The sequence below is a fragment of the Varanus komodoensis genome, unplaced genomic scaffold (assembly GCF_004798865.1).
Source record: "Varanus komodoensis strain SLA01 unplaced genomic scaffold, ASM479886v1 scaffold41, whole genome shotgun sequence".
NCBI classification, from domain to species: domain Eukaryota; kingdom Metazoa; phylum Chordata; class Lepidosauria; order Squamata; family Varanidae; genus Varanus; species Varanus komodoensis.
Genome location: NW_025335954.1, coordinates 8,735,533 through 8,745,995, shown reverse-complemented (window position 1 = coordinate 8,745,995; position 10,463 = coordinate 8,735,533).

The window sequence follows — 10,463 nt, the reverse complement described above, 5'->3', positions numbered from 1 at the left end:
CAGGGAGCCAAGGTTCCATTTGGATGCCAGGAAGCACTTCCTCACAGTCAGGACCCCAAGGGTGTGGAATGGGCTTCCACGGGAGGTCGTTGAGGCCCCATTGGTGCAGGTGTTCAAGGATAGGCTGGACGTGCCCATGGTGGGCATGTCGTGAGAGAAGCCGGCTGGTGCCAGAGGTCAGACTAGATGGCCCGGGAGACCCCTTCTGACTCGTTCTGTTTCTCTGTAGGGCCGCCCCCGTGGGAGCCCTTCTGCTGGGCATGAGCCCTTTTAATTACTTGGCTGTGGCCGAGTGATTAAAGTCCTGTTCTGCTGTGGCTGGAGCAGCCGGGGGCTGCCTGTGAACTTGACTAGAGATAAGCAGCTCACTGGGGAAGCTATTTCATCTCCCTCTTGACAAATGGTTGCTTCCTCAAAGAGGACTGAGGGGCAAGCGACAGTGCAGATCCGGGGGTTCAAAAGATATGCGGAGCCAGCTTGGTGGCAGGAAAGCAGGCCTTGGTGAAATGCGTTTTCACTTTTGATCCAGTTCACAGGGGTGGGATGCAATGGGGAGCATTTTCCACTGTACCTTGCAGGACCTGCTTTTGAGACCTCACTTTCTGTCTGTGTTTGACACATAATTTCTCTTAAAACATGATACAGAGCTTGAGGATCACTTCAGCCTTCCTCAGCTCCATATTCTTTGGGGCTACCACTCCATTGTCATGCTGGCTGGAGATGGTGGGAGCCACATTGATTGAGGATGATGGGAGTTGTGCTGCCAACACATCTGGAGGGTACCAGGTTGGGGAAAGCTCATCTCCTGGAAGGTGCCACTTTCTCTGAATGCAGGGCTCAAGTTGCTTTTGATATCTGGCATTTCATCTTCCCATTCTTTAAAGCCCTGACTCTTACTAGCTTCTCTCTCTCTCTCTCTCTCTCTCTCTCTCTCTCTCTCTCTCTCTCTCTCTTACACACACACACACACACACACACTCATGCTGTTCCTACAGTGGCTCACAGGAAGCAAACCATGAGTGTGATAGCACCCTGTGTCCCATGTTCCCCAGCAACTGGTGTACATAGGCATGCTGCCTATGCTACTGGAGACAGTGCACCATCATTACAACTAGTAGCCACTGGTAGCCCTATCCATGAACCTGTCTTAAAGCCCCTTTAAAGCCATCCAAATTGGTGGCCATCACTTTATCTTGTGGTACCAAATTTCTTGGTTTACAGTGCACTGGGTGAAGGGACTACTTCCTTTGCATCTCTTCATGGAGTAACCCTGGGTTTGAATACTAAGCAAGATGGAGACCAATTGTCCCTATTCACCTTCTGCAGTCCACACCATGTGTAAGTTTACATACATGTACATGTCCCTAATACACCCTTTTCTAACCTAAAAAGCCCTAGTAACATCCAGTTCTGGCCTCGGCACAGGAACAGCAATGAAAAAATACCACAGTTTTTCCCCTTTGTAAATTTCTTTATAAAGATTTTCCTGGTGGCAGCTGAAGACCCAAAAGCATATAGGGGTTAACAGGAAGAGATGAGGATACTGGCCAAGGAAGAGGACATTCTAGTCCATGAGCAGCTAACCTCTTTCAGCTCAGGGCCAAAATCCATTTCTGAGAAGGTTGCAGAGGCTGCATTCCAAGGTGGGTGGAGCTAGAGGCAAAAGGGGTGGGGCCAAAATGCAAAATGCCAGTGTAGTGTAGCTTAAAGCTGTTGATGCCAGCCAACAACTAACCCTTCAGAGAAGCATTGCAACCTTTCTGAATGGGGCATGGAGAACAAAAAGTCAGAGAAACACCAAACGAACCAAATGGAGAGAAGGGAGTGGGACCATAGGAAGGGGTGCCACCTTCTGGGGAGCCCCAGAGGGCCAAGCAGGGACCTCAGGATGGTCAGATTTGGTCTCTACCACCCTATGAAGTAAAAAGAGAACGCTTGAGACAGGAAGAACTGAGAAGAAGGGAAAGGGCTGAGAATCTGTAAGCATAGCAAGGATTTGGGAGTCCAACTGGCCAAGCTCAGCTGATCAACACCATGCCTGTCCAGGGCTAAAGCAACTTTTGGTCCACAGAAACACCCCTGTGGGCTCTGTAATGTCTTGGCACTATTACTCTCATGGCATTTTCCACACAGGAATAGTGGGGCAACAGGTGTAACCTGCTGCTGGCTATGCACCTAACAGTGCCTGGGACAGATTGTGGTGTCTGAGCATTGGGTACGTCCTTAACCTCCACAGCTGTTCTCCCAAAATTCCACCTAGCAGGCATTGCTAGTCTGAGAGTAGAATGGATGTCTTTAATAGGTTCCAGCACTTTTTACCAGTGCACAGCAGGCACTCAGCATGTTTTAAATTACAGCCAATAAGAGCTGCTTTCCTGAGAGGAAATTAAGCTTGGAGGAAGGGAGCAGGAGGGAACTTTCTCTGCAGTTCAGCCTTGAAAGGCAGTTGCTAGAGAAGGGGCTAGTATGGGTGGGGGCAAAGGAAGCCAGTGGGATGGATGCACAGTAAGTCTTTCTAGGGGAAACACCAGAGAATCAGAACAGGCTGCAAGCAGCAGATGGGCCGTGCTTGCTCCCTGGAGCAATGGAAGCAGAAGCACCAGCCTTGCCAAGACTATCTCCACAAATATCTTCCTCTAGTCTCAGTTTGGCAAAGTGTGATGAAGCACAGAGAGGCCTGAAAGAGCTGCAGATGGTCCAAGGAAAGCAGCTGGAGCAGGCGAAGTGGGGGTGGAATCTTCAAAATGGACTTGCTCCGTCTCAGGGAATCAGGTCCCAAACTTTTTGGGTGGGCGGGTGCATTTCAAATTTTGACTGCATGTAATGGATACACTCACAAAACAGATGCCATGGTTGCTTGCCATGTTGAATAGTGCTGGAGGGTAGTGCTTCAACATAGCCTTTTGCCAGCTTCTCTGTTAAAAATATCTGATCTTTAGCTTGGTGAACACCAGGATAAGTGCCACTGATTTCCAAAGACACCATGCTGGAGACACTAGAGCTAGAAGAAGTCAGATGGAATTTGGGCTCCAGATGAAATATGAAACAGCTGTCTGAGGGGGACTTTATACTCCACTCCCAGTAGCTTCACTTCTCTTAGATCCACTCATTCCATCTGGTACCCTCCAAATATTCTGGGCAACTCCTAGGAATCCAGATCATTGGACATGCTGTCTGGAGCCAAAGGAAGCTGAAGTCCAAAACATCTTCAGGGTAATAGGGTGGGAATGGATGCCTGTGGTTCAGTACTGACCATGCTATGACTAGTCAAACCTCTGTGTCTTAGGCCTAGGAAGGCAAACTGGTGCCACTCACAAGTTTTGGACTACAACTCCCATAACAGTTGGCAAGTATGGGAGCTGTTGTCTCAAACATCTGGAGAACAGTCATCTATCTCAAACATCAGGTTGCCTATCTCTGGTCTAGAACAGTGGTTTTCAACCACCGGTCCATGGACTGGTGCTGGTCCATGGGAGATTTCCTGCTGGTCCATGGGGGAGCTGCATCCCACTCACCAGGGACCGGCACGAAGGCTGGCCACGCTCTACCACCTCTTCCATGGTTGGCATTGTGTTCACAGAGGGTGCACCAGTGCCTCCAGAGGTGCTGGGGAGGAGAGAGACAGCTTGGTGGGAGCCACACTGTGCCAATTTTGGTATTTTGTTCTTTTGTTGGCATTTTCTGTTGCTCAGTTTCTGGTTGTTTTGGAGAATTTGCATTTTTTTTTTGTATTGTGTTTGGAACCTAATACGCAGGATACTGTATTATGTGTATGGTGCTTTTTGTTTCTCCCTCAGCAGCCCCCAAAGTGGTTTTCCTGTTTTCACTGATGCCCAGCTGTGAAAAGTTTGAAAACCACTGGTCTAGAAGACCCTAATCTGAAGACAAATTCCAGTTAGGAGTGGTATTCCAGACCCTAAGCAGCTCCCCATATAGACAGAAAAGGACAAGAGTCTCACACGGAGCCTCATTTTCTGATTTTGCATTGAAAGCTATCATTGGCCATGACTCTAGGAAGGCAGAGGGGCTCTGTCCCATACCAGCCTTCCCCAGTGTGGTGCCTTCCAGCCATTTATTTGCTACTTTATTTCTATACCGCCCAAAGCTGAAGGTTTTGGACTATGACTCCTATCATCACTGGCCACACTCATTGATTGATGGGAGCACTTGTCCATACATTCAGATGATGCAAACACAGGTAAGGCTGCTCTGTGCCTTGCATCTGTATAGTGAAAGCCCAATAATGTCTCTGATTGGCAAAGAGAGTGGAAGCACCCACAAAAAAGCACCCCCCCCCAAAAAAAATGGTCAGAGCACTTGTGAAGGTTGCAGTGCTGGCAGCCCTTTTGTTCTCCTATAATAAGAGAACACCCATTATTTCCAGGGTTGTTCATTCCGATGCTACCAAGAATCAAGCCAGCACAATCCATTTTGCTGCAACCAGGGTGGCTTACTGTGTATATTGTTCAGGAAATGCTTCCACCCTTGATTAGAAAGAAAAAACCTTCCTGCACCCTTTTGAGATCAAAGCCTTAGGGGTGAAGGAAACATGGGAGCTCTGCATGCCATAGACTCCCCTGAAAGGTGCTGGGCACTGCCAGTCCTGGCTGGATGCGGCCCAAAACTTCCTATTTCCTTTTGAATGGTTGCTCATTATGATGGATGGTTACTAATAGCCACACCATGCATTTAACCCCATGGCCCCAATTATCACCCCCCCAGCAACTGTGACCTTTTACAGGAAAAATGTGCTCACCACAGCCTGAAACAGCTTGCTACTCATTGCCAAGCTGGGGTCATCTGTCTTGGTGTGGGGGTTTGTTTTGTTTTGTTTTCTGTACCATGCTTTATTGGGCAAAATATTTCTTTCAAGGCTTCAATGCATTCAGTAAAAATTAGCCCTTTAAAAAGATTTATTAGGCAATTAGCAAGCTTGGAGAGATAATCATTTCATGTCAAAAGCAAGACTGACTTCCTCTCTTTCAAAGAAGAGCCTGGGCAATGCTTATCAAACGGAGGGGGGTGGGGACACCCAAAACCCTCTTTCCTTGGGCAAGCAGCACCAATGTGTAAAACGCATTTTCTGTCTTAAAAAGAAAAAATCCACATAATTACCTTGGGGATACTTCCATGTTCATTTTTCTACATGGGTATTATGCCTCATTTACTTGTATATTAGCATTAATCATCATTCTTCTTTCTGCCCAGCTCTTCTCACCCAATTTCAGTGCCAATTCCTATCATCTCTCAGGATGGATTTGTATTAGGTTTTTACTCTGCCCTTCCTCCAGGGAGCTCTGAACAGTACATGTGGCTGTCCTTCTCCTATGTGCTGGGTTAGCCCAACAATGTGGGACTGGGCCAGGGTCACCCAGCATAAATGGGTAAAGATCGGAACCCATAATTCTACTCCAGGAACCTGTTGACTACATTTTGACCATTCCTGAGCAAGGGCCATACTGGCTGCAGCTCATAGGGATGACTTCTAATGCAACTGAAAGACACCAGAGAGGAGAAGGCTGCTCTACACCAGTGATGGGCAGAAGACAGATCTCCAGATGGTTTGGACTTCACCTCCAGAAGCCCCTGCCAACATGGCTAGTGGTCTGAAAAGCTGGGAGATGCAAAACATCTGAAGATATAATTTTTGCTTACCCCTGCACTACACCACCCTCACTCTGGCCCTCAGTTGATAATAAGCTGTGCAATAGATGGGAAGACGCAACATCCAAGCCATGGGGGTCATTAGGCAATGAGGTGTCAGCAAGAAATCCTCACTATCTGTCCTCCAAGTGGCAACAAGGGGGGTACCCTTGAAACACAGCAGGATCAGGCTCCATCCCATCTTGACTCCTCAGGCATTTAAAAAGAAAAGTCCACTGTATTGGGAAAGCCCAGAAAAATTGGCTCATTGTTAATTGTTAAGCATCCTTTGGGGACATGCAATTCTGTTTACAAATGTGGCTGCAGAGTCAAGGGGAAGAGGGGGAGTTTTCTTTAGCAGGTTAACAAAATGTGAATGAGGATGGGATACTGCATTACTGTGTCCCATAGGAATAGTGGCTGCTACAGGCCAGGCAGAGCTGATTCTTCCAAGGTAGAGCATAAGGTGGGCAAGAATGACAAGCTGGGGGAGCCCATGGCTCAGCAGTGGAGTACGTGCCTTGCATATAGAAGGTCCCAGGTTCAACTCCCAGCATCTCCAGGGAAAGCCAAAAAATGCTCCAACCTGAAATTCCAGGGAGTTGTGGTCATCCAGGTTGAGCTGTCTTCCCCAGCCAAGTGCATTCTGTACATGTTGTCTACAGCTCCTATAATCTCCAGCTCGCATGGGAAAGGCTAATATAGATGATACAGAGCTTGATGGACCAGAAAGGTCAGACTTACAAGGCCTGCTGTGTTTCAATGCCTTGAGTCTTTAGAGTACTCTTTTCCAACCTGGTGCTCTCCAGATATTTGGTACTTCAGTGCCCATCAGCCTCAACTAGCATGCCCAATGCTTAGAGAAGACTCCTCTTTTATTTTATTATTAGTTAGGGCGCAATCCAATGGGATGGATCATAACCCTCCAAACCTGGAGAATTACAGTGGAAGGGAGGGAGAAATATGGATGTGATGGCTGCCCCAGTAACCCTCCAGCCCTGAAATGTAGCTACATGGATGATTTTGGCTGCCTAACAGCAGCACTTTGGAGGGGGAGGGTACAGGGCAGAAGTGCCACTGGGATATGGTGTATCTTGACAGTGCCAGTCTCCTCCCCTCACCGTTCTCCAGACTGCCCCCCAAAAGCAATTTCCAGTGATGCTCTTGCAGGCTCAGAGACGCTGCCAGCGTGGTTCTTTCCATGACAGCTGGAGCGGGGTGTGTGAGGGTGCACTCTGAATGTCTCTCTCCAGTTCCAAGTTTTCCAACTTCAGAATTGGGGGTCCAAATGACCCAATGGCCTCCTAGAGGCTAAGGGCCATAAGATTGCTACATTTATCCATTAACTTACTACTTACTGTATCTAAAAATACTTTAAATTGGTTTAGAGATACTTTTAGAATGAGATGGGATTAAAGCAGGTCTGAACAAGACAGGGAAAATACAGGTGTGAATGGAGAAAGAATCGTTTCTCAATCCCATCACACACACACACACACACACACACTGAGTTCGGGTGTTCCAGCAAGTAGGTGGTGGGAATTCATTTCAGGAAAAGAGCAAAACTTGGTCTCTCATAGGCCTTCTATAGCCACAATGAAATAGGCAGCCTGGAGAACAAACCAACGCCTGTCAGCACCTTGGACAGCTCAGTTCCCAAAGCTCTTGTGCAGAGCAATGGAAAACCAATAACCCACGTTTCCATGGAAAAGCGCGACCTCGAGGGGGAGAGACATAGTCTGACGTCCCTTTTGCCACAGGCACTGAAAATCCATGTGCTGGAATTTCCACATCTATTTATGTATGCCAACATCTACTAAAGCAGTTTTGATAGAGGACTCATACTCTCAGAGCTGAAACACCAAGGGTCAGCAGACAATTATAGAAGGATAACAGAAGGTGTGAAACTGGCATGCCAGGAATGTGCAGGATTTTGCTATATGCCTTTGGAAAAGTATGTTAGCTTTGGCTTTTTCCTTGGGTGTTCAGTCCGCATAATGAGACAAAGCCACTATTCTAATCTTACTCTGAGCTCAAATTCACTCCTGTTTAGTCAAAAGTGAGAGGTTTGGTGGTGGTGGGGGGGGGGGCTTTCAGCAATGACTCTAATTTTACTTAAATAATGTGAAACTGCATTAAAATTATTGCTGAAAACATCAGGGTACAATTGCACAAAGATGCTACCCGCAGCTTCTAAGGCATCTTCTTGACCTGATTGCATTTAATCCCTTCAGCTGAAAACCTTTTGAGAGACATGAATAAGCAGACCATGCCCAATGATTAACTCCTCGTTATTTAACTGCTGTATCAACAGTAGCTAAATGAGGGTTTTTGCCATTCTGCAGTCATTTAGATCTCCATATCCTCGCATGTGTGGGATTTAATTTTTCCCCATTCACATAAGAGTCCAATAATTCAGCAAATATCTAACTAAACAAAAGCACATTGAGGCAGCAGGAAAAACCACAGAACAAAGCCAGTGGTTTACTCAGAGAATATGCAGAATGTGAAACAACAGAGAGGAAACCTCCTACCACCTTGGGTTCATGTAGACCCCCCCCCCGCCCCGCAACAACCCTTGAATACATGGTAGAGTTAGGGCACCCAATGAAGCAGGAGTGCAGGACCTCAGATCTAGGACCAAATCTGGCCCTCCAGAAGTCCAAAGGTGATGCTGCAAGGTTCCCTAGATAACTACACCCACTTTTTCTGGTCCCATCCTTCTTTCCCCCAACCGCCAGTCAATTTTCTTGTCTCAGCTTTTTTGCAGTACTCTTACCACCCATCCTTAGTGGTTGAAATGCCTCTCCTAAGGCTTAGCCACTGGCATGAAATGGGCTGGTATTTTGATCTCACCCCCTTTTGACTTCAGCCCTGCTGACCACTGAAATGCTCCTGAAATAGAATTTGGCCCTTGATCTGAAGCGGGCCCTGTGGCCCTGCAATAAAGCCTCTATTGGGCAGATCTGGGGTAAGCAATGCTGTGCCTCCACATGCTTTGGACAGCCACCCCAAACATGGCCAACTGTCAGAGATCATGAAAGCAGCTGTTCAAAACATCTGGAGGCTTTCCCCTGACATAGGCTCAATAGGAAGGCTTTTGCTCACTGTAAGTGCGTTCCTAGCAGATGGACTGATTGGGCGACTATCACATCTCGTAACAGATTTTGTCTGCTTGCGACAGGCAGGGTGGGTGTCCAGGGATCTTTTTCCCTACTGGGTCAGGCCCACCACATCATCATGGGTGAGTCTGGCTTTCTGCAAGCACCCACAGGACATATGCATGCTCCTGTATGTCACACGTGAGCAACCAGTGACAGAATGCCACTTCTCCTGTGTGACTCCTGAGTCCTGTCGCTTATCATTAAGCCACCTGTTCTTTCCTATCGCTCGTTTCTACCCCATGCTGCAGTCACGTGCTGCCAGGTGCACAAATCCAGCAAGAATCTGAGGCATGCCACAGGGCTCAAAACCAACTTGGAGGAAAACATGCAGTCTCATTAAGAACAGAGGGCTTTATTGCATCCAGGCAGGACTATGCGTGCGCTGTGATTCCATGGTCACAGCATGCCAGCACAGAAATTCGCACAGGGCACTGAACTCAGTATTCTGCTCATCTCAACTAGTGTGCTCACTCGCTCGCTCGCTCGCTTTCTCTCTCTCTCTCACACACACACACACACATTAAGTTCGGAAGAAACAAGTGGGCATCATCTGGCAAAATGCCATGGAAACTTTCCATATTACAAGCAAACACAAATAAGTCATGCTTCCTCCTTGGGGGCCTCCAGAGTCGTGTGCAAACTTGTCTGCCTCTACGCTGTTCCATGAGAAAGGCAGAAATTGAGGAAATGTGCCCGATTTGACTAACTTATTCAGGTCACATAATTCTGTATTTCTTGCCAAGTTTCCATTGTCCAGGTGCCAAATACAAATATAGACATAGCACAGAATGCACACATCCCAAATGATGACTGAGGGTTTAGCTATATGTTTAGACAGAGAAACAAGCCTGGGAACCTGGGACACCTCCACTCCAAAACAGTGGCAAAGTGGCAGATGGGAAGACATGATCAATAGCAGAGAAGTGCCGGGGTGCTTTGCCCTTGCCCCCAACATTTTTCCATTTGTTTTTAGTACAATACTTTCAATACTTGATCAAAACTCTCCCAGATAGCTGACAACAGACTATTTGAAAAATAATATATAAAAAGCCTAACACATTTTCAAAACATGCTGGTGCTAACTTGCTGTTATGCAAATGCAGGCAGCTTGAGGACTTCAGTGCACAAGTTGCATATTTATAAAAGAAATTCTAAGGACTTTTGTGCAAAAATCCATATGGCCCTAGTGCAATTTCTACAAAACCCAGTGATTTCCCTAAATAGGAAACTGAAATCTAGTCCTAGCAGAATTTGCACAAACACTAAGCCAAACTCCACATGAGCCTTGTGCTATTTTTTTTAAGTGGTTGGCACAAATAGGAAGTCAAAACCATAGTGCAATTTGCTAGGTTTGCACAATTTGCATAGTGCAATCTGCAAATCACTTGATTTTGCACAAATTGTGCTAGAACCACATGGGTTTTGGCTTACTATTTATGGGAATCACTAGATTCTGTGCAAAGTGTCTGGTCTTCGAGATGGGGGTCTGTCCCAGGGGAAACCCAACTCAGTCCGCTTCCCATTATCTGTGCAGCTCAAATGAGCCAGAGTAACTTGTTTCAGCATATCCACAGTCAAGACCCATTAGATTTACAAAAGACTTGCTCCAGCCAGAGACAAAAACTGCTAGGACTGGATTGTTGATATGGATCGACC